The sequence below is a fragment of the Pongo pygmaeus genome, chromosome 14 (genome assembly GCF_028885625.2).
Source record: "Pongo pygmaeus isolate AG05252 chromosome 14, NHGRI_mPonPyg2-v2.0_pri, whole genome shotgun sequence".
NCBI lineage: Eukaryota > Metazoa > Chordata > Mammalia > Primates > Hominidae > Pongo > Pongo pygmaeus.
In genome coordinates, this window is record NC_072387.2 from 28,926,344 (window position 1) to 28,950,021 (window position 23,678).

General features: G+C 38.7%; 1 long non-coding RNA gene and 1 pseudogene across 1 annotated transcript in view; one reads left to right on the forward strand and one right to left on the reverse strand.

The window, feature by feature from the left end:
* LOC129011669 (uncharacterized) overlaps positions 1-23,678 on the forward strand; it is a 26,110-nt gene continuing 2,432 nt past the window's right edge. The window contains exons 1-2 of the long non-coding RNA XR_008493392.2: positions 1-1,635; positions 12,083-12,255. This is a non-coding gene — a long non-coding RNA (uncharacterized LOC129011669). The remainder of the gene's footprint in view (positions 1,636-12,082; positions 12,256-23,678) is intronic.
* Positions 11,599-23,678, reverse strand: part of LOC129011668 (brain acid soluble protein 1-like) — a 20,560-nt pseudogene continuing 8,480 nt past the window's right edge.

Here is a 23,678-nt window from a genome sequence, read left to right on the forward strand (position 1 = left end):
GACGGGGTTTCTCCGTGCTGGTCAGGCTTGTCTCGAACTCCTACCTCAGGTGATCCACCTGCCTCGGCCTCCCAGAGTGCTGGGATTACAGTCATGAGCCACCGCACCCGACTGGGTCTTTATAAATCTATAAAATGTACTTCCATCTGTATGCCTAATATGTCTTTTTGTGTATTTATGTGTCGTATACAAAATGTTTCACTACTAAAAAGAGCTCTAGTTAATTGACATAAAAATAAAAGTGCTTAAATCAGATACTAAAAAACGACTAGTCAAATGCTTTTTCAAGTTTATGTAACAAATAAAATCTTTAATAAATAAGCTAGCTTTAAAATTATTGGCAAAGTAATATTAGAAATGTGTTAAGAATTGCCAGCATACATTTTTGTTTGTATTTGTTAATCAAGCAATTTCATACTTACCCCTGCCAAATACTATAAGGTGTCAAAATTTGACATAAGGGTTACAAAACCCAACCCAAATCAGAATGATCTTTGCTTGTGTAATTTTTAATAAATAAGACATTGATATGGGTATAGTGAAAATAGCTACATCTTGAATTTAGTAAGATTACTATAACTTCTAATCCTGCAGCTATAGGCAGTCTAGTTTCCAGACAATGGGAAGGTTTGTTTTGGGAAAGGACTGTTATCATCTTTGTTTCATAACTAAATTGTAAACTAAGTTCCTCCCAAAGTTAGTTCAGCCTATGCCCAGGAATGAACAAGGACAGCTTGGAGGTTAAGAGCAAGATGGAGTCAATTAGGTCAAATCTTTTTTTTTTTTTTTTTTTTGAGATGGAGTTTTGTTCTTGCTGCCCAGACAGGAGGGCAATGGTGGCATCTCGGCTCACTGCAACCTCCGCCTCCACGTTCAAGCAATTCTCCTGCCTCAGCCTCCCTAAAGGAAGAAAGAGACCCTTTCATATTGTTTTATACTCAATACCTATTTAAAGAAAAAAACAAGGAAGTGAAATCAAAGACAGGCAGTCCGGCTCCAGGCCCGAAACCAGGCCTGGGCCTGCTTGGCCTAAACCCAGTAGTTAAAAATCAACTCATAACTTAGAAACCAATGTTATTCATAGATTCCCGACATTGTATAAAAGAACACTGTGATACTCCCTGCCCTGTTCTGTCTCACTCTGACCACCGGTGCATGCAGCCCGTCACGTACCCCCCTGCTTGCTCAAATCAATCACGACTCTTTCATGTGAAATCTTTAGTGTTGTGAGCCCTTAAAAGGGACAGAAATTGTGCACTCGGGGAGCTTGGATTTTGAGGCGGTAGCTTGCTGATGCTCTCATCTGAATAAAGCCCTTCCTTCTACAACTTGGTGTCTGAGAGGTTTTGTCTGCAGCTCGTTCTGCTACATTTCTTGGTCCCCTGAGAGGGAAACAAGGTGACTGATGGATGGCTGAGGCAGCCCCTTAGGCGGCTTAGGCCTGCCCCGTGGAGCATCCCTGCAGGGGACTCCGGCCAGCCTGAGTGATGTGATCCAAAGAGCGCTGCCAGGTAGGAAATTGCCCCGGTGGAACGCCTCGCCGGAGCAGCGCGTAGCAGGCCCCCGTGGAGGATCAACACAGTGGCTGAACACCGGGAAGGAACTGGCACTTGGAGTCTGGACATCTAAAAGTTGGTAAGACTAGTCTTTGGAACTTGCCCCACTCCATCTGAGTGGAAGCGTGGCTTGATCACCCACGGTGTGCCTGCATTGGCACTTTTGTTCTGGATTTGACTTGATTTGAATTGCTGGATACTTTGGTTTTGGTTTTGACTTGGCTTGAATATTTTGGTACTCGGATTTTGAATTACATGACTTTGGTTTGGTATAAACGGTAAAAATGTGTGTGTGCCCTCTTTGCCCATTCTTTGTCTTGTGGTGAGTGTGTGTGATGTGAGTGTGGAATTTTGTCTCGGAGAAAAAAAAATTTTTTCAAGAAAGAATTTAAGGGAGATTACAGTGTTATTGTGACACCAGGAAAACTTAGAACTTTGTGTGAAATAGACTGGCCAGCATTAAAGGTGGGTTGCCCATCTGAAGGAAGCCTGGACAGGCCCCTTGTTTCAAAGGTATGGCACAAGGTAACCTGTAAGCCAAGGCACCCAGACCAGTTTCTGTACATAGACAGTTACAGCTGGTTTTAGACCCCCTTCCCCCCGACAGTAAAGAGAACAGCAGCATGAGCAGCTGGCAGAGGCAAGGAAAGACCAGCAGAGAAAAAAAAGAGGCCATCTATACCAATTCTAGGTTTACACTAAACAAGGTCTTATTAATAGCAAAGGATAATTAAAATCCCAAACTTATAAGGTTTTCAACAAAAGTGAAGTTTGCTAAAAGTTAACAGTGTAGCATGTATTATGGTAACTTCTAATCTTGTAGCCTTAGACAGTCTAGTCCAAAGACATAAAGAAAGTTCGCTTTAAAAAAGGGGAAAAAGGGGGGAGGCAGAATTTATATAAAAAGAATGTTATATGGTAAATTCTTGTCCTGAAATAAATTAACTGGTTGTTTAAAGAAAAAAATGTTTGTAATAAGTCAGAAAGTTAAGACATGTTAAAAAATTGTCTGTGAAAGTTGTGAAAGAAAAAATGTTATCAAAAATTTTATGCAAAAAATGTTGTATAATTTAAAAGTAATAAGGCCTCCTGAGCACTATTGAATAAACAGTTTATGTGCAGGGTGTATAAAAAGTGTAAAATATACCTTTGATAAAAAGATTATAAGGAGGCATAAGAATGTGAATTTTTACCTACATTAAAAGGTTAAAAAAATTATTGTTTTAAAAGTTTAAGCAAGTTTTAAAACATTAATTGTAAAGAAAATTCTGTGTGTAAACATATTAACTAAAGTTAAAAAGGTATCATCCAGTTTTTCTGTAAACTAGACATTAAAGTAAAAATGCAACAGGTTTTTCTTAAAGCATCAACCTGCTCTTTAACAAAAATTATAAAAGGTTAAAAAGAGTCTATAAAATCTTACCTTATAGTCAAACATGAAAAATTGGATAAATATGTCTACAAGGTTTTATTAAAATTAAGTTTAACATTAGTAACACACTAATATAAAGGTAAAATTTAGCTTATCTGGTATAAAAATCATATAAGAAGCATTATTAAATATAAAATGGTGTTTAGCTTTCTTTGGCCTAAAAACTAATAAAAATAGGTGCTAAAGTAAACATTCATTTTACTAAAGAATCACAGAAGTTAAAGACTTAAAACAAACTTTGGCAATTAAGACAGCATACCAAGATGCAAATGCCTGGTTGAAATGGATCAAATATTCCATCTGCACATTAAAAAAAAGCAATTGTTATGCTTGTGCACATGGCAGGCCAGAGGCTCAGAATGTCCTCTTTCCACTAAGGTGGTCCTCCAGTCGACCAGGCGTGGGCTGCATGGTAGCTCTTTTCCAGGATTCTACAGCCTGGAGTAATAAGTCATGCCAAGCTCTCTCTGCTATATCCTGAAGTCCTTGCGGGTCAGCCCCCGGGGGCCATCCAGCTTCCATCTCCCAACATTAAGTTCACTTCACATCTCTCACCGCAGGGAGGAGACTTAGCATTCCTTGGAGACCTGAAGGATGCAGTGAGCTTAAGAATTTTCAAGAGTTTATCAATCAGTCAGCCCTTGTTCATCCCTGAGCAGATGTGTGGTGGTATTGTGGTGGACCTTTACTGGACACTCTGCCGAATAACTAGAAGTGGCACTTGTGCTTTAGTCCATTTGGCTATCCCTTTCACCCTGGCATCTCATCAACCAGAGGAAAAAAAAATAAGACATCGTAAAGCGAGAGAAGCCCCTTATAGATCTTTCAACTCTCACATCTATTTAGATGCAATTGGAGCCCCACAAGGAATACCAGATTCATTTAAAGCTTGAAATCAAATAGCTACAGGACTGAAGTCAATATTTTGGTAGATGACAGTCAATAAAAATGTAAATTAGATACACTACATCTATTACAACCAACAGCAACGAGCTTTTCATGAGTTAAAAAGAAAAACTCATGTCAGCCCCAGCCCTGAGGCTACCTGACCTGACAAAACCCTTTACACTCTATGTGTCAAAAAAAACGGCAGTTGGAGTTTTAACCCAGACTGTAGGGCCCTGGCCAAGGCCAGTGGCCTATCTCTCAAAACAACTAGATGGGGTTTCCAAAGGTTGGCCCCCATGTTTAAGGGCCCTGGTAGCAATGGCCCTGCTAGCACAAGAAGCAGATAAGCTATCTCTTAGGCAAAACCTAAACATAAAGCCCCCCCATGCTGTGATGATTTTAATAAATACCAAAGGACATCATTAGCTAATGAATGCTAGACTAACTAGATACCAAAGCTTGCTCTGTGAAAATCCCCACATAACCATTGAAGTTTGCAACACCCTAATCCCGCCACCTTACTCCTGGTATCAGAGAGCCCAGTTAAACATAAACTGTGTAGAGGTGTTGGACTCAGTTTATTCTACTAGGCCCAACCTCCGAGACCACCCTTAAACATCAGTAGACTGGGAGCTGTAGGTGGATGGGAGGAGCTTCGCCAACCCCTGCAAAGTGACTCTGAAGAAGACGACAAGCCCTGCTCCAGTCACACCCAGAAGCTGACTGGTCCACGCATGGCCGAAGCATGAGGAAACTCATTGCAGGACTCATTTTCCTTAAAATTTGGACTTGTACAGTAAGGCTTCAACTGACTTTCCTCAGACTGACGGCTGTTCCCAGTATATACATCAAGTCACTGAGGTGGGACAAAAGATTGCTAGAGTCCTATTATTTTATAGTTATTATGAATGCCTAGGAACTCCAAAAGGAACCTGCCTGTATAATAACACCCAGCACAAAGTATGTAATCCAGGAAGTGACCAGCCTGATGTGTGCTATGACCCCTTTGAACCGCCCATGATCACAGTCTTTGAAGTAAGACTGAGAACTGGTTGTTCTCTAAGTGACACAAGTAAAGTAATAGCTACAACAGAAGAAAGAGGGGTCCCAAAAATGTAACCTTAAAATTTGCTGCTTGTGCCACTATTGATAGTAAGCAGCATGGAATAGGATATGGTTCTCTACATTGGAAAAAAAAGTTACACAGTTAAAAAAAAATAAGTATATCTGTCAAGAATCATATTTTTGTGAGATGTGTCAATACTGGTCTTGTGTCATTTGGGCTACTTGAAAAGAAGATAAAAAAGATCCTGTTTGGCTCCAAAAAGGAAAAGTCAGCCCCTCCTGCAAGGCCGGGCTTGGTGGCTCACGCCTGTAATCCCAGTACTTTGAGAGGCTGAGACAGGCGATCACGAGGTCAGGAGATCGAGACCATCCTGACAAACACGGTAAAACCTCATCTCTACTAAAAATAGAAAAAAATTAGCTTGGCATGGTGGCAGGCGCCTGTAGTCCCAGCTACTCAGGAGGCTGAGGCAGGAGAATGGGGTGAACCCAGGAGGCAGAGCTTGCAGTAAGCCGAGATCACGCCACTGCACTCCAGCCTGGGCGACTGAGTGAGACTCCGTCTCAAAAACAACTTTTTTTTCATCCATGGACAATTGTTGTCTTGTTTTAGTCCTTTTTAGGAGGTGGTTTTATAATCAGCTATAAAACTCCAATAGGTGCTCTTGAATGCAGGTTCCTGATAACTTTGGAGATTGTGACATCAGAATAGAGGAAGAACTTTCAGGACTCATGGAGAGCTAAATGTTCATGAGTATCAAGCAGGAATTAACAGGAATTAACTGCATGGACTGAACCAATCTTTTTGACTTTTTGCTCAAAATATTTGCTGGTCCTTTGTTTTGCTTTTCCGAGTCTTATGACTTTTCTTTTGAGCTATTGATAGATTTTAACAATTTAGTATACCCCTATGAACAAAATTTGTGGCATGGTTGTTTCTCTCTATCTGATTTCTCCAGAATTTGGAAACTATTTGTGAGTATTCTTAACTTATGGCAATACAGTTATTTGCATAAGTGCAATAAGAATCTGTTTTCATTTGTAACAGGACACATTTGGAGAATTTGGTTATTTTACCAAGGCTTTGACTGGAATCATGTGCTTTCCTTATAAGGAATCAAACTTGACTTATGGAGCCAATAAAGCCCTTGGAAAAACTGGCCTCATATTCTGTATACACAGTCCCTGAACAGGGTTTCTGACCGGTGTAAGTAAAGAATGTCACTTTTTGGCAGGTGCAGATGCCCCAGGTTTATCTTGGAACCTCAAGAGGAGAGGAAATTTCACCCAACTCATGGGTATTTCATGGCATAAACCCATGGCTGGGCTGGGTTTTACGAAGTCTTATCTGAGATTCCTCCTATGGAACAAAGTTCCATCAGAGCCAATTTAAAAGCCTATGTAAAAAATAATCATTCTTGCTGCATTGTATACAAATAGTTAGGCCAAGTATAATAAACAAACCAATCCTATCATGATTTGTCTTTAGTCATATGCGAAACTGAAGAGAGAAAAACAAATTATCTTCTAAAACAATTGTACCCCTGTTGTTAGATTCTAGTCTTGCCTATTTTTTAAAAAATTTTTATTATTTTTCTAGAGTTTGGACTGAATGCTAATTTTTCTTGGCTACAAGCCTTCAAAATAATGTTTTCAATTTTTTTCTTTCTTTTTTTTTTCTCCATTTTTCCTAATTTGGAGTCACTGAAGACTAAGCTATGCTTTCTAAAAACTCTGGGAACTGAAGCCAGACAACTTAAACTTCAGAAAAATATAACATAACCTATTTACATACATAAGCCACTTTCATACCTGCCTACTATTATGGACTGCAGAGTAATGTGGCCTATATCAATTTTTTCAGGATTGTTCTTTTGTTTGTTGTTTTTTTCCTCCCTTCCTCCCCCCACCTATTTTCTCTTCACAGGACATGAGACTTCACAACCTGCTAAAAATGAGCTTTCCAGACCTACCAATCTAGGAATAAACCATCCTAGCCAGGAAAGGTCAGATGACCTTTCCTGAGACTGCAGACTCATTCTGTTGTAAAAATGCTTTCTCCAAAGATGTTAAAAAAGAAAAGGGGGAAAATGTGAAAGAAAAATATCTTGGGACCCTTCAAGATGGGAACTGCTCAGGGCAAATCTGCCTCCTATTCTATTCAAGTAATTCCTTTTGCTCACAGAGGCAGACACATATTCTGATTGCCTCCTTTGGAAAGACGTATCAGAAACTCAAAAGAATGCAACCATCTGTCTCTCACCTACCTGTTACTGGGAAGCCCCCAGTAGGGGGGCCTTGCTTTGAGCTGTCTCCGCCTTTCCAGATGGAACTAATGTACTTCTTACATAGTGACTGATGTCTCATGTCTCCCTAAAATGTATAAAACCAAGCTGTGGCCGGACCACCTTGGGCACATGTCATCAGGACTTCCTGAGGCTGTGTCACTGGGCAAGTCTTCAACCTTGGCAAAATAAACTTTCTAAATTAATTGAAACCTGTCTCAAATTTTGGGGGTTCACAGGTGAGGGGGCTCAAGCATGTGCACTAATAGGCAAAATGGTGGAGTTTAACTAGTCTATGACCTTCCTCTAGAAACACCTGACTGGTAAGGGAAGAATGCCTCAACTGAGCATGTGCACAACTTCCATAAACACATTTGCTAAACACACTTGTGCTTGCGGAGCCTCTCAAGTGCTGGCAGGCCACTGCTCAGGTGGATAGCCCACCCGGAGGGAAGAATTAGGGGAGAAGGGACACAAGCCCCTGGATGCATGCCAACATGTAAAACCTCAAATCAAAAGTCAAACCATGCAGTTTAATCGCTCAAGTTGCCCACTTGGTGCTCTTCCAAGTGTACTTTACTTCCTTTCATTCCTGCTCTAATACTGTTTAGTAAACTTTTACTCCCGCTAAAACTTGCCTCAGTCTCTCACTGTGCCTTATGCCCCTCAGCTGAATTCTTTGTTCTGAGCAGGCAGGAATGGAGGTTGTGGCAGACATATATGCATTTGCCACCAGTAACATACTTTGGTGCCACATGACTAGGATATGTTCCCTAGTGCTAACATGTTCATTTACAGTTCTTAGGACTCCCTGATGGAAAAACAAAAACAAAAAAACAAAAACAAAAACAAAACCAACTAACCAACCAAACAAACAAACAAAAAAAACACAGGAGTTTCTCCCAAAAAGAAGTCTGCAGTGTCTTTTCTGTTTTCTCTGAAGGTATCCCAGGGTGTTAGATTTTTGTTGTTATTCCCTTACGTGGCACTGAAATTGGCAAGAAGAAGGAAGTGCTGATATAAATAAATAGGGAAATGAACAGAGAGAGTACATGTGGCTAGCAGGAGTTTAGGATGAGAGAAATTTAGTGGACCAAGAAATAGTCTAAATATCAGTTTTAATTTGTGAAAGAAAAATAAAAACCTGGGACCCCAATTCACTATGCCTAAAGGAAAAAAAATTAAGCTGAAAGCTGAATCATGCAAGAAGCTGTTTTTCCCTTTGTTCTTAAGCAGAGAGCTACAGATAAAAAGGTGAAATATCTCCCCAGGTAGCTACTCCATGTTCACCTGAACTTTATGTAAAGTGCTGATTTACTGAGCATGAGAAGAACACATAATTGACTATTCCTGTACCTGCTCCATTTCTCCTACAACATGTGGATACAGTAATATGATCATACCCTCCCTTGCTCCCCTCCAGGCCACTTTCCCCTTTAAATATTAAAGCCATCACAATCATCTTTGGAGAAAGACACCCAGATCTGTCCTTAACCTTGGCAAAAAATAAATAAATAAATAAATAAATAAACTCTTCTCAATTGATTGAGACCTGTCACAGATACATTTTGGTTTACGAATCAATGAACAATGGAGGGAACTCTGTCCTTAATCTTCTTGGTGCGAGACGATGAACCCCAGGTATTTACCCCAGACGACGCCGCTTCACCATGATGATAGACAATAGCCAACTTCTTTTTTTGGAGTTTCAGCTTGCTTCCAACAGGGACGGTGAGTGTGAGGTTTATTCCCGTTTCTAAGACGATAGAAGTTTTCAGCCCAAGCCGTATTCCTAGCTAAGCAGCTGGATTGCAGTTTTGTCTTGGAAATTCTCCTCAATGACTAAAAGTTAAGATTAACAACTAGCTGGTCTTAATTTCTCCTTACCATTAGAGTACCCAGTAATCATATAAATTCTGCAATCATCTGTTTATTTAGCTTAACTTTTTTTTTTATTTGTTTAAGTTGTTGTTGTTATTTTAGTCTTTTTCTTATTGGGTTGACCAGCTCTACCTGACTTGGTAAAATCTGTAAGAAAGTTCCATAATTATGGGGAAGAATTCCTCTGAATTGGCTAAATTCCTGCAGCCAAAAAAAAAAAAAAGAAAAAAACACCAGCAAAAGTAAAAAAAGAAACATTTTGATTACCTGAGAGGCTTTATTTACATGGCAAGACCACCTTCTGCTAGCCAAACTAAACTAAAGGAGCAATGGTAGTCTCCCTATGCAGTAGTTCAGCAGCAAAGATTCTGCCCTTTTTTTTTTACCATGACCGCCTGGGTTGGCTGGTTATGAATCAAGTCCTTTCTGGTTTGAGATTTGTTTTACCTTTGAAATATCAGCAGCTTTTCCCAGCTAAAATATGGCAATAATATTTAAAAGGATTTTTTAAGACCTCAACAGTTAAAACGCAGCTTAATTAAAAGATAGTATCCGCAATCTGTGTGTGTGTGTGTGTGTGTGTGTCTGTGTGTATGTAAAAGGACTTTACTTTTTTTGTCTTCTAGGATCGTGTTTTTGAAAAAAAGTTTTTTTCTTCTCAGTCAACTGAATTCTGCTTTTTCTATTTACTTTTGCCTGTCTCTCCTTTCTCTTCCCACCCTCTGCTGCATGAGGCACTGGAAATAATTTTAACAATGGTAATGAGACAAATTATCAAGAAATTGGAGCTGGGATTCCTTAAAGAAAACAAGAGAAGATGCCAGACTTTTTTGGGGCAAAACCTCTGTTTTTCCTTATGGAACCCCAAGAGTATAAACAAGTTCCTCTCAGATCTTAAACTCCTTGCTTCTATATTTTGTTTTCTGATTTTTTTAAACTGAAATAGTTATTATTACAGGGGCTACTCTTGGGTGTTTAGAATAAGAAAGGGTGCTTAGACACTCAGAGCAACATCTTTGTAACAAAGTAACACCGTAAAAGCATTATGTGGCCTAGTCCCATGATTTCTCTCTCCTTTTGGAGACCCAGGATTCAATGTGGGCTCTGCTCAGAGCTCAGAGATCCAGTTAAAACAAAGACTACATTTAAACCTATCTAAGTGCGATTGGTCTCTTTATACAATCCTGTGGTAGATTTCTATAATTTTATGTCTGACTTGGTATCCATTTTTTAATCACCCTGTTAACACACCAGATTCTCTCTCTCTCTTTCCTTTGAGAAGTAAATTTTGCTGATTTTCACCCGAGAGTTGTTCCTTCAGTATACAAATTTAGGGCTATCTACCTGACAATTGCCTAGGGTAATGAAACAAATTATCAAGAAATTGGAGCCAGGCAAGGGGGCTCGTGCCTGTAATCCCAGTCCTTTTGGAGGCCAAGGCTGACGGATCACTTAAGGCCAGGAGTTCAAGACCAGCCTGGCTAACATGGCAAAACTCTGTCTCTACTAAAAATACAAAAATTACCTGAGTGTGGTGGTGCTTGCCTGTAATTCCAACTATTTAGGCGGCTGAGACAGGAGAATTGCTTGAACTCAGGAGGTAGAGGTTGCAGTGAGCCAACATCACGCCACTGCACTACAGCCTGGGCCACAGAGTGAGACTCTGTCTAAAAAAAAAAAAAAAGTTGGAAGTCTACAATAAGAGGCAAAAAAGGAGGAGGTCTTATGAATCTGTAAGATCTATTTCTACCTGTGTGTCTAATACATGTATGTATTTATGTATCATGTATATGTTTCATTATCAAACATATATAAAACAGCTCTAATTATTTGGCCTTAAAGGGAAAAAAGGGGCTTAAATCAAATACTTTATTAGAAAAACAGAAACCTTAAGCCCAAATGCTTTTTCAAGTTTATGTAACTTAAGTAAATTCTTAATAAATAAGCTGGTTTTAAAGTTATTGGTAAAATAAAATTCGAAATATCTTCAGAATTGTCAATATACATTGTTGTTTAGAGTCATTGGTCAAGCAGTTTAAAATTTACCTCTACTAGATATTATAAGCTGTCAAAATTTGGCATGAGGTTTATAAAGCTAGAAATGCAGCCCACAAGAGTATTATATATGTTGGTGTAATTTGTTGATAAATAGGGCATTTAATATTGTTGATTTAATGAAAACAGCTAAATCCTGAGTTATTTAAAAAAAACACACACACATTTAACCTTAAGGTTCTTACTTAGGTAAACACCTGAAACTCACAAGATATAGTTAACAGGGAAGTAACATTAAATAATGACTAACACGGTTTTTATAAGTAGGCTAGGTAATTTATTTTAAAAATTACTTCAGTAAAGATAATAAAATAAATGCTTATAAATAAACTTGTCATATAACTTAGAACCTAACGTTATGTTAAATTAAATAATAGATACTCATTAAATGTCTGAGTCATTCCCAATTTTGTTAAAATTATATTATGGGAAAACATTTTTCTTTTTTTTTTTCTTTTTAATTGTTTAACTTTATTACTGTTGCACCATTTATACAATTACGTATAATTTCAATGCATCCGTTGTACTTTTTTTTTTCCATTTTCCAATGAGTGTTGTGTTGGTGTTTGTGACACAGAGTGGAGGAGAAACTGGAACTACAATGAACGCAGATTTTTTTTTTTCATTTCCACTGACCAATAAACAGAACTACAGGTGCATCCAACCACGGATATGCATTAACTCATCATGAGAATTCTAGGTAGGCTAAGTAGGATGAGAGAATGTTTGTCACTCCCAAAAATATCTGGAGAGGAAGAATGGAATATTGGCATTGAGATCCATGTGGACAAGCTAAGTGGGCTCTGTCTGAAAGCTGGCATTCATCCACAACATTAAAAAAAATCAAAATAAGAAAGGCTGTAAATTAAAAAGAAAACAGAAAATACTACTCTCATAAAGACCTGATTGCCTTGGCACAGGCGCTGCGGGCAGAATCAAACGCATCACTCCCAACTCCCACTGCAGAAGAAAAGCTATTCAACTGTCAGTGGTGGAGGAGCGCATGTGGTGGCAGTTTCAGGTACAAATGATGTACTGCACTTTCAGACGCGGATCTTGGAAATCCAGGACTTCTCGGTAAAGTTGACTGAAGGTACATTAGATATTTCCCCACAAAAATACTATTTGCATTCTCCCGCCCACTCCCTCCCTTGATGGGACAACATCCTTTATTTTTCCTTGGGCATACATATCATTACTTCCAATTTGAAACAAGTTAGTATACGAGGGAGAGGGAGAGGAGACAGAGAGAGAGGAAAGGAGAGAGAAAGGAGATGAGATAGAGAGAGACAGAGAGGAGATTGTTTTAAGTGGTACTATTTTTCCGATATGCTGTCCTTGTCACTCTTTCACGGCCACGGTTTGATCGGAATTAGCTGCCAGGGCCTCCACCGGCTTGGGCTCTTCTGCGGAGGCTGTGGGGCCTGGGCCTTGGGTGTGGAACTAGGGGCTTCCTGGCGGCGGGGGTCTCCTTGAAAGAAAGGGCAGGCTCCGAGCTGCCGGGGTTTGAGTCTGAAGCTGGGGCCCGTCGCTTTTGGTCTCCTGGGTGGCAGGAGCTGCAGGCGCCTCAGTCTTTTCAGGTTCCCCTTCCTCCTTGCTGGGCTCCTCCGCAGTGGCAGGGTCCGTGCTCTTGGCCCGGGCCGTGGTGGCCTCGGCAACTTTGGGGGCCTCGCCGTCCGCAGCGGGGTCGGGGGCCGCCTGCTCTTTCTCAGGGGGGTCAGCCTTGGCCTCTGCCGTGCCCTCTTGTCTTCTCAGTCTCCTCCTTCAGAGCCTCCTCCTTGGCGGCCGCCGCATCCTTCTCATCCTCCTTCTCGTCGGCCTTGCCCTCCGCGTCCTGGTCAGGCTTCTCCTTGCCCTCCATGGCCTCGGTGGGCTCCGCCACTGCCTGGGGCTCGCTCTCCTTCGGGGATCCTCCTCTTCCCTTGCCACGTCCTCATCCTTCTTGTCTTTGTCCTTGGCTTTCTCGTCGTTCACATTGTAGCCCTTCTTCTTGCTGAGCTTGCCTGTCATCTTGGAGTTTGGCTCTGGGTGCCTGTGCAGCCCCTGGGTGAGCGCGGTGCCCCCAAGAGGCCAGGGTCGCTGGCGGCGTGTAGCTCGTGCCTGGCCGGGGCGGAGGCTCTCTCCTGCTCCACAGGGGGTCGAAGCCAGGGGCCAGTTGGAACGCTGCCTCCGCCTTTGTCGCGGCTGCCGCTACTGCCACCGGGAAAACATTTTTCTTAAAAAATGTGTTGTTATGGCCAGGAGCGGTGGCCCATGCCTGTAATCCCAGCACTTTGGGAGCCGGAGGCAGGCGGATCACGAGGTCAGGAGATCGAGACCATCCTGGCTAACACGGTGAAACCCCGTCTCTACTAAAAAATAGAAAAAATTAGCCGGGGTGGTGGCGGGCGCCTGTGGTCCCAGCTACTTGGGAGGCTGAGGCAGGAGAATGGCAGGAACCCAGAAGGCGGAGCTTACAGTGAGCCGAGATTGAGGCACTGCACTCCAGCCTGGGCGACAGAGCGAGACTCCGTCTCAAAAAAAAAAAGGTGTTCTTATTTAAAGGAAAATTATTTTTGTGTAATTTTAAGGTTATTTATGAAACAGGATAAAAAGAACCAGTAAATAGGAAAGATGTAAAGACAGTTACAAATATAAAGAGGTATTCTGGTAAGGAAGGTTAAAAAGAAAATTATTTTATATGAGAAAGAATCTTGTATGGTAAATTTTTGTCCTAAAATAAAATGACTGGTTATTTAGGAAAGAAGGATGTTTACAATAAAACAGGAAGTCCAAGCATGTCATAAGTGGTTTGTGTATGTCATAAGGGATTATAAAAAGAGGATTTATGTGAAAAAAATTTTATGTGATCAAGTTGTCTACAATTACAAGGAAATTATTTATAATAGACTTTCTAGAGATTGATCTATGATATTAAAAATACACTAATACACTAAAGAATTGGTTAGAACAAAAATTTTTCTTAATGTATTATTTTAATAAAATTACAAGAGATTTTCATTTGTTTTTAAACCAGAAGTTCAATTTATATTGCACCTTGCTGTTTTTAGCTGTCTCACCTTTGAGAAGGACGGTGATGATATCTCTCTCTCTCTCAACTTTTTTGTCAGCTCCTGTAAATTTTTCCTTCAGGTTTTTAACTGCTATTGCAGCCTGACACTAAAACGTTTTATCTTGAAGTTATAAGGGAAATATTTTCTCCCAGTATAACATTCTGTGCTTTGGCTTTAAATTGTTCTATGAAACCAAAAATGTTCACTTACAACTCAGGAAACACTCTTCCTATGTCTAACTAATTCCAGTACATTTTCATTAGTTTTGACTTTCAGGTTATCTAAATAGACTCCCTATACGGAAAAGCAGTCACACTGCAGAAAGTGTTTTTTTTTCTTTGTTTGTTTGACTTTTGGTAACTGGACTAACAAAAAAGATTTATGTTTTATTGAAATAAGTCCTATATAATTGTTACTAAGTTTTGATTTGCTTATGGAAACTGAGAGTTACATTTTTTTTAAGTTAAAGTTATTAACATCTATTTAACTTTGTGTTGCTTTTGAAATCCTTGTGCTGTTAAGTTGGCTTTGACTCCTTTGACTCCTGGGTCTGAAAAAGACACCAAGCCCTGCTAAATTTTAAACATTGACAGCAGTTAAAGCCTCATCTTCAGACTCAGGAGAAGATGACAGTCAAAACAAAGTGTGTTTATAATAAGACCACAGGAACAGAAATTAAAACTCTTCAACTCCTCAATCCCAGGGACTACTGCAGAAGAGGTGGGCACATGAGATTGTAAGGGCCAATTTTGAGAGACAAAATTAGTTCAGGGTTTCTCTATAAATTAAACATTAGTATCAAAGGTACACTGATGCAAGACCAGCAACTGGGCCCCTGTGTCAGATTAATATGGCTTTCGTGGAGCATTAATCTACTTTTTTAAAAATATAAAAGGTTATAAAAAGGTTTATTGAATTATATCTTATAGTCAAGATGTTTAAAATTTAGTAGATTTATTTATAAGATTTGAGAGACCTTTAATTGGTCTTGACCTAATGCTGTCTTTATTAGAGCTTACTGTTTGGGAAATTAAGTCTCCTGTCTCAAAGTATAAAGGGTTTGGCCATTGTTTTTTACATCTTTGAGTTATCATTTTGGCTAAATGAATGACTTATTTTACAATGACCTGTGATCCTATTTTGTGATATCCTGTATTTTAAACTTTTCATATATGACAAACTTTCTAAAATCAAATACTAAATTCAGTCCTTTTAAACTCATTAATGTTTTGATATTAGGTCCCCTGAAGTCCAAAACAGCCATATTTGGCTTATTTTCTACAAAAAAAATTATACAGAAAGCACTGTCAAATATGAAATGGTGTTTAACCTACTTTGGGTTATATTTATATAAATGTGTTATTAGTGTGTGTCCTAAAATCGTAGAATATTCCTGTGATTCTGATATGTCTCAATATATGTTGTCAGTAGTAATTACGATTATTATGTGTAAAATTGTTGTATGCCACAGAAGTAACCAAATTTCCTTGTCAGTTGTGTCTCTAACCATGGCTGCTCTACAACTTTTGTCATCTACAATTGTTGATTTACTTTGATCCTTTCATAGTGTGGTTTATAATCAGCTATAGAACTTTGTGGAATTCACATTTAGAGACTGTGTAATTGAAATGGAGAGAAAATCTTCTAGGACTCTCATGGAGAGCTGATGTATTCATGAGGATTGCTGATCCAATATTGACCAGAAGTTAATTGCATGGACTGAACTAACAGACAATTGAAATAATCTTTTATGACCCTTTGTTTAAAACATTTGCTGATTTTGTTTTTTGTTTTTCAGAGTCAAGAAACCTTTTTTTTCTTTTAAGCTATTTACAGCTTTTAATATTTGAGTAAAGTATATATATATATATATATATTTTTTTTTTTTTTTTTTTAATTGAGACAGAGTCTTGCTCTGTCACCTAGGCTGGAGTGCAGTGGCACAATCTCAGCTCAATGCAACCTCTGCCACCCAGGTTCAAGTGATCCTCTCACCTCAGCCTCCTGAGTAGCTGCGATTACAGGCACCTGCCACCACACCCAGCTAATTTTTGTATTTTTAGTAAAGATCAGGTTTCACCATGTTGGCCAGGCTGTTCTCAAAAACCTGACCTCAAGTGATCCGCCCACCTTGGCCTCCCAAAGTGCTGGGATTACAGGTTTGAGCCATCATGGCCGGCCTCAGTAAAGTATACTCTTATGAGCAAAATTTAAAACATAATGTCTTCTCTCAACTTAATTTCTCCAAACTTACAAACTATTTTGTTTTCTGCTTAATTTATGACAGTATAGTTATTTGCATAAGTTCAGTAAGAATCTCTTTTTTATTATAAGATGGCATAACTGGAGACACTGGTTATTTTACCAAGGCTTTGACCAGAATGACATTTTCAGACACTCTTGAGAAAATGATACTGACATATAGAGCTGACAAAAGCCCTTTAGAAAAACTGGCCCCATACCCTGTCCTTTACAGGGTCCTGACCTGTGATAAGTAAAGAATGTCACTTTCTGACAGTCCCAGGAACCTCAGGTTTTCTTGGGACCTTGAAAAGTGAGGAATTCACCCAATTCACACAGGTATCTGCAGTCACACTTAAATCCTTGGCTGGGCCCAAGGATTATAATAAGGTCTAATCCTAGACTCCTTATGAAAAAGGTTCCAGCAAAGCCATTTTTTTTCTTAAAGAGAGCTTATAGGGGAAATGATTATTCTTGCTGCACTTAATGCATCTAATCAAGCCACATTTAATGGGACTAAAACATTTTACAAATAAACTGGTTCTATTATGATTTTGTCTTTATAAAATTGGGGAATTGGAGAGAGAAAAATCATGTTTCAAAATAAACTATAGTACACTTGTTATTAGATTCTAGCCTTGCCTAATAATGTTTTTAAATTTTTATTATTTTCTACAATTTGGACTGAATTCTGAAATTATTCCTGGTTACGAGCCTCCAAAATAATGTTTTCAATTTTTTCCTTCTTTTTTTCCCTTTTTTCCCCATTTTTCCTGATTCGAAATCAATAAAAAGTAAGCCATGCTTTCCTTAATGCCCTGAGAACTGTAATAAGACAATTTAAACTTCAGAAGAAAATAACAGCCATCTGTTTATATACATAAACCATTTTCATGGACTTCAGAGTAATATGGCCTATATTAGTTTTCAAGGATTTTTCTCTTTTGTTTTTGTGTTTTATTTCTCTACTTCTCCCCCTATTTTTTGTTTTGTAAGACATGAGATTTCACAACCTGCTAAAATGAGTTTTCCTAACAACATGGGACCTATTCATCTACAAATAAACTGTCCTAGACGTGAAAGATCAGACAAGATCCAAGAGCAGAGACTCATGTTCTTCTAAAATGCTTTCTCCAAATGATTTTTTAAAAGGTTGGGGGGAGAAATGTGAAATGAAAATAAAAACTTGAGACCCCAATTCACTGTACCAAAAGGAAAAAAATTAAGCTGTAAGCTGAGTCATGCAAGAAGCTGCCTTTCCCTTTTTTCTTAACCACAGAGCTACAGATAGAAGGTTAAATATCTCCCTAGGTAGCTATTCTATGTTCATCTTATCTTATGTAAAGTGCTGATTTACTGAGCATGAGAAGAATACATAATTGACTATTCCTGTACCTGCTCCATTTCTCCTGCAACATGTGGATAGAGTAATGTGAACTTACCCTCCCGCATTTCTCTCTAGCCTGCTTTTTCCCTTTAAATATTGAAGCCCTCATAATCATCTTTGGAGAAAGGTACAGACTTGTCTCCCTGATGTGTCTTTAACCTTGGCAAAATGAACATCTTAACTTGATTATGACTTGTGTCAGATACAATTTTTAGTTTACAAATTAAATTGACTTGTGACAATAAAGATCTTTTAAAAAAAAAAATTATTTCAGCCGGGTGTGGTGGCTCACGCCTGTAATCCCAGCATTTTGGGAAGCCGAGGCAGGCAGATCACAAGGCAGGCAGATCACAAGGTCAGGAGATCGAGACCATCCTGGCTAACACGGTGAAACCCCGTCTCTACTAAAAATACAAAAAAATCAGCTGGTCCTGGTGGCATGTGCCTATAATCCCAGCTACTCGGGAGGCTGAGGCAGGAGAATCACTTGAGTCTGGGAGGCGGAGGTTGCAGTGAGCCAAGATCGCACCACTGCACTCCAGCCTGGGTGACAGAGTGAGACTCCATCTCAAAAAAAAAAAAAAAAATTATTTCACATCTCTTTTTACTAGATTTTACCTAGGACAAACAGTTGATATTTCTGGCTTTTGAATTTCTTTACCAACAGTTACCTTCCGAAGTGCCTTAAGAAACATGACTTAACCATGGGCACATGACTTATCTAAAAAGAGGCGGCAAGCAATTTTTTACAAGATCCAGGATCACCCCAAAGATAGCTCAGAGTAGAAAAATTTGCTAGCCATAAATGGGGTATAATGCACATTTCTGTCAGGCCTTATTATCTAGGGTCTTAGATTCTCAGCTGTCCGTCGACATACAGAGGCCCAAAAGCCTTGCGTGCCCCCCATGGATGGAAGAAGGCAGGGAATCAAAGGCTGTCCAAAGAAGAAGAAATGATAAATAATAAATTGGTACCCCAAAAGATACACAAATATCAAACCAAGAGGGGCTAGTTCCCTGCCCAGGAATCAAACCCATGCTGTGGAGGGAAAAGTGGAGAATTTTAACTATTAGACCACGAGATGGAGTGGTCTTTGTTGTTCCTTGTTCAGGAAGTAAACCTAAGACATAGAATTTTAACTACCAGATCTGTTTTAGGCCATATTGTTTGCTCTTAGTTTTATCAAGAGAATTTTTAAGGCTAGCTGTGACACTACTATGTGTCCTGTTCAAAATCTTTTCTTTCCATTACTTATTTAGAATAAGATCTCTATAAAATTTTTAATTAATAGCACAGAGAGAGAGAGGCTGGGAAAGCAGCCTTGTTATGTAAATGAAACCTCTTAGGTAGTAAAAAAAAACACAAAAAGCTGAGAAAGTGATCACACAATTTAAATACAGTCAAGATCTCTGAGCATAAGAAGAGGTCAGAGCCAGCTGATAGTAACCTTGATCTTCAGCTACCAAATCTCAAAATGAAACTCCAAATGAGTTCGTTATTGGAGATGGGGCCCAAGCTGAAGATTGCTCTTCATTATAGATGCAGTAAACTCTAAGAAAAGGAGCTCTCCAGCAGAGTAAACCTGAGATCTCAACCACAAAGTTTTGTGAGATCAGCAATCTCTGGAGGAAGAAGCCCCCAGACCTCAGCCAATTGTTTAGTTGATCAAAGTGATAAAGAGCTTCAGCTGGTACCAGGGCCCTGATAGGAGAGGTGCTGCAGGCCAGGGCCAAACTCCAGTCAAATAATTGCTTTGTGGTTGCCAAAATGTAAACCAGGAAGTGACTGAGGCAGATCTCAATTGTCTAGAGGTTTATTTTGCCAAGATTGAGGACACACTTAGGAAACAGATGCAAGTTACTGTAGGATCTGTGAGCCATACATTTTCCAAATATGGTTTTGGGAACGTCAATATTTAAATAGGAAAGAGCAAGTGGGGAGGTGGGGGTGGGATGAAGAAAAAGAGGCAGGATAGGCAATGAGGCAAGTGGTTACATTCTTGTGACGTTTGATTAGCACTCAGTGAGTCTACGTTTTAAATGTGCAAAGAAGGTAGTAGAAGAAAAAGTCACTTAAGCACTATTCTCATGCTCAGTAAATCTGCATTTTACATAAAATAAAGCATGTGAAATTGCAGCTATCTGTTTGGGAACAGAAAGCTCCCCTTCTTACTCACCACGGGGATTGCTTTAAGAGTACTTGGGTGTCCTCCAGCTAGTTTTCCATTCCAGCTGTCGCTCCGGTGACCCTTCGACCTGGATTCGAGCCCCCACGAATGGACACCACTTGCAGAGACCAGCTCGGTCAGGGAGACCCTAACCCAGCAGCACTAGAGGAATTAAGGACACACACACAGAAATATAGAGGTGTGAAGTGGGAAATCAGGGGTCTCACAGCCTTCAGAGCTGAGAGCCCTGAACAGAGATTTACCCACGTATTTTTTAACAGCAAACTAGTCATTAGCATTGTTTCTATAGATATTAAATTAACTAAAAGTATCCCTTAAAGGAAACGAAGGGATGGGCCAAATTAATTGCAGCAGGAACACGCCCTTAAGACACAGATCACTCAGGCTTTTGTTTGTGGCTTAAAAATACCTTTAAGTGGTTTTCCGCCCTGGGTGGGCCAGGTGTTCCTTGTCCTCATTCCAGTAAACCCACAACCTTCCAGCGTGGGTGTTATGACCATTATGGACATGTTACATTGCTGCAGAGATTTCATTTATGGCCAGTTTTGGGGCCAGTTTATGGCCAGACTTTGGGGGGCTTGCTCCCAACAGTTTTAAATGTGCAAAGAAGGTAGTAGAAGAAAAAGTCACTTAAGCACTATTCTCATGCTCAGTAAACCTGCATTTTACATAAAATAAAGTAAGCATGTGAAATTGCAGCTATCTGTTTGGGAACAAAAGGAAGATAGTTTTTTGCATGACTCAGTTCCCAAGCTTTACTTTCCCTTTGGCATAATGAATTTGGGGTCCCAAGGTGTTATTTTTCTTTCACAGGAGAAAAGGACATCCCTTGGTAGGTGTGATACGATAGCAAGTTTTGGAGTTTTGGCATTCTGTTCTGTGACAGTGTTTGCCACCTAAAATGTGCTACAGAGGTTGTGTCTACAATACCATTTGGTTTCATTGCAAGAGTACCAAAGTAAACTGGGTAGAATCCAAAGGAAATTGTATACAAATCTAACAGTCAGTTTATAGCATTTTTGTTGCCAAATTATAAGCAAATTGTATTTATTAATATCATTCCAAGGAATGACTAGCAGTGCAAAAAATAGCTACTTTAGTGGTAACAATTATTTGCTAATAATCCAGAACCTATAAATAACAGAAGGAAACAGCATACTGTTAAATAAATAATGGGACAAGGAAGAAACTACAAAGTCAATCAGAAAATACTTCAAGATTATGTAGAATGAGGGCCCAACACACGAAAATGTATTGAATGAAGTGAAATGGTGCATAAAGGGAAATTTATTATTTAAATATTTGTATCTAAAAAAGAAGTAAGGGCTCATATAAATAAACCCAATCTTCTACATACAATTCTGGAAAAAGAAGAGCGACTAAACCTAAAGTAAGCAGAAGGAAAGAACTAATAAAATGTTAAGTGAAAAATAAAGGAGAGAATACAAAAACAATAGGTAGAATAAACCAATCTAAAAGTTGGTACCTTGAAAACATCAACAAAATTGGCAAACTTTTCACAAAGATGAGCAAGAAAAAAAGAGAGAAGGCTCAAATTATTAGAATCAAGAGTGAAAGGAACATTACTACCGACCTTATGGAAATAAAAAGAATACTGAGGGAATACTACAAAAAAGTGTATGCCAATAAGTTAGACAACATAGACAATATTGACAAATTCCTAGAAAGACATAAACTTCTAAAGATTACTCAAGAAAAAAATAGAATATCTGAATAGACCTATAATAAATAAATAGGTTAAATTAGTAATTTTCAAATTTTCCACACACAAAAAAGCTCAGCCCTGGGTGGCTTTAATGCTTAATAAAACCAAAGATTTAAAGAAGAATTAGTACCAATTCTTCTCAAAAGGTAGAGAGGAGGAGCAGACACTTCCCAACTCTTTGAGGCTAGTATTATCCTGATACTAAAACCAAACAAAGATATCACAAAAAAGAAAACTATAGAACAATATATTTTAGGAATATACGTGCAAAAATCCTCAAAAAGTTCTTGTAGACCAAATCCAGCAACAAATAAAAAGGTTATACTCCATTCCAAGTGGAATTTGTTCCAAGAATGCAAGATTGGTTTGGCATCTAAAAACCAATTAATATAATACATGAGATTAACAGAATAAAGGACAAAACCATGTGACCATCTGAATAGATGTAGAAAAACAAATTGACAAAGTCCAGTACCCCTTAAGGATGGGGGAAAAAACAACTCAACAAACTAGGAATAGAAGAGAACTTTCTCAACGTGATAGAGAACATCTACAAAAAATGATCTGAATAGACATTTCTTTGAAGAAGGTATACAAATGACAAATAGGTATAATAACAGATGCTCAACATTATTAGCTGTCAATTAAATCTGAATCAAAATTACAATGATATATCACTTCACAACTGCTGGTATGGCTATAATAAAAAACAAAGATATAAGAAAGATCTATTGAGCAAGAATGTGTAGAAATTGGAAACTTTATACACTGCTGCTGGGAATGTAAAATGGCTAACAGTTACTCAAAATGTTCAACACAGGGATACTATATGGTCTATTAGTTTTACTTCTAGGTGTCTACTCAAGAGAAATAAAAACGTATGTCCACATAAAAACTTGCACGCCAAGTTTTCAATGTACACTATTTTAATAACATCCAAAAAGTGCAAACAATCTAAATGTTGATCAACTGATAAACAGGGAAATAAAACGTGGGATATTCATAAAATGTAGTATTCGGGTTAAAAAATGAAGTACTAATATGTGCTACAATATGGATGAACCTTAAAAATACGATGCCAAGCGAAAGAAACCAAATAATAAAAGTTCAATATTGTATGATTTTACTCATATGAAATGTCCAGAACAGGAATATCTATAGAGACATAAAGTAGATTACTGGTTACTTAGGGCTAGAGATGATGAGAGAATAGGGGAGTGACTGTAAATGGGTACAGGGCTTCTTTGGGGAATGATGAAAATGTTCTAAAATTAATTGTGGGGATAGTCATACAACTCTGTGAGTGGACTAAAAACATTGTATTATATACACTTTAAATTACTGAAGTGTACAGTATGTAAATTATATCTCAATAAAGCTGATATGTGCATACACACACACACACACACACACCCACCCAACAGCAGAAGAAAATACCTAAAAGATAAAGAACAAAAGCATTCAGATTAAAGTATGAGAATCTGAAGGTTTGGTCATCTACATCTTGTTCCACGGATAAGCATAGACTGTCTACTAAACACAGTTGTCAACTTGATCCAAAAATCTTCGCTGGACTCTGTTTCTTTCAAGACTGTCTGTTTCTAGAGGGGTCCACAAATAATTATCTTTGAAATTTCTGATTAGGACATCTTTCCAGGGATTCTAAGATTATTTATGCCTCTTTAATTGAGAGACTTTAAGGATCAATATATTGGAGTTGCCCTCTTCTGTCCATTATTAGCAGTATTTGATATAAACTTTTTCATTCGGGTTCTAGAGCTTTTTCTCTTATTTCTTTAAGTCAGAACACCAGATCTTCAGGTTTACGATCATGCAAGTTTTTAGGAAGATTATGAGAAAAGGTTGCCTGTGCCTATGGATCATAAGGTTGAATGTGTGGCATGAATTCCTTGCAATATT